General features: G+C 37.8%; 1 long non-coding RNA gene across 1 annotated transcript; it reads left to right on the plus strand.

Annotated features, from left to right (window-relative positions):
- Positions 1–1,272, plus strand: LOC123066510 (uncharacterized). The gene is made up of 2 exons (XR_006431359.1): positions 1–216; positions 1,027–1,272. It is a non-coding gene; the product is annotated as an uncharacterized lncRNA (long non-coding RNA).
- Positions 1,273–1,518: the final 246 nt, after the last annotated feature.

A 1,518-nucleotide genomic window follows, 5' to 3' on the forward strand; every position in this document is an offset into this window, starting at 1 on the left:
CTAATAGATCGCAGCAAGTGAATTAGTTTATTGGCAAGAAAAAAACACACATGAACATAAGAAGGAAGGAGGAATATAATAGAAGTAATATCTCTGTTCTCATGGGGCTCACCAAGAGCACTACAACACAATCAACAATCGTGTGCTCGGTGCTTGTTGCATTCCTGGTGCTTGCTATGATATGTTCTACCTTGCCATCTTGCCATGCACGAACTGGTTTGTAAGACATCTCCCTATTTCTATATGCATTTTCCAAATTATTAAATTTGCTAATGCTTTGGTACACCCCTTAGGAAAGTTTATATGGATGTTAAAATTACTTTAAAAAGGAATATTCATGTACATTGATGGTTAACTAATTCTAACGCCTGTCTTCTCGACGGCTCAATCAAGAGACCAGAACCAACCGTGGCACCCGCTCCATGATAAAGAAACTATAACCAACAATGGCTAGCCTTCTCTGTGACATCCGTTGCTCCATGGCCTACCAATATTTCCCACAAGAAAGACTTATATAAGGCCCTCGGTGATTACACGTACAAATATTGTAGTGTTCTTGATTATTGGTAGGCATAATTATTAATGATGTTAAATGGATTGTGTTTCAATTTTTTGAGTAGCTTGTACGGTAGGTAGAACAAAGCGTGAGCACGGATTTTGAATCAAAGGCGTCTATACGGCCCAAATTAGTGTGGGGTGGGAGACTTGAAAGATCGGTTTTCATATCAAATTAGATTACTAATGGCTAGTGGGCGTACGCGAAACCATAATGACACAACGTCTACCCTTGACAGAATTACCCATGTATATTGCCGCACCAGCCTGCAGATGAAGCATTGAACCAATTGAATTGGATATAAAAGAATAAACTAGCCTATTATGATTGAAGGGGTAACTCTCAATCACCACCTTCCATCTTCCTAAAAATTTGTAAACTTTTCAAGGGTGGTCTACATAAGCAAACCTCAATTATCGTATCAAAAAATGCATGTTGTTTGATATATGTGTACATGTTGAATTATGCAGAACCTAATAAGGTGCATGTGGTGTGCAAGCCAATGGATCCATGTGTCAATGATAAAGGCTGCAAAGCTATGTGTGTAGGTATGAGCATGCCTTTCTGGATTCCCCTTTGTAAGGGGAGCATTTTTCCGATGTGTTGCTGCGTAGAGCCTCAAACTCATTAGTAGTTCTCCACCTGAGCTATGCAATGCTGAATAATTATATGCTTGTAATGAAAGTGTGTTGAGCTTAATAAAAATGTTTTCTTCATGATGTTTCTTGTGTGTCTTATACTCACAAACATAGTGATTATCATCTATTGTTTGTATTTTTTGTTTTGATGAAGTCTACTATCTGTCTTGTTTTTTTTCCTTTTGGGGAAGTCTATTATCTATCTTATGCATGGAGGTTTTTTTTCGAAAAGGAGGTTATCCTCCGGCCTCTGCATTAGAATAATGCATGGAGCCAATTTATTAATAAGAAAATAGTTCAACAAAGTCTCCAAGTCTCAAAAAG

This window comes from Triticum aestivum, chromosome 3B (genome assembly GCF_018294505.1).
Source record: "Triticum aestivum cultivar Chinese Spring chromosome 3B, IWGSC CS RefSeq v2.1, whole genome shotgun sequence".
Lineage (NCBI taxonomy): Eukaryota > Viridiplantae > Streptophyta > Magnoliopsida > Poales > Poaceae > Triticum > Triticum aestivum.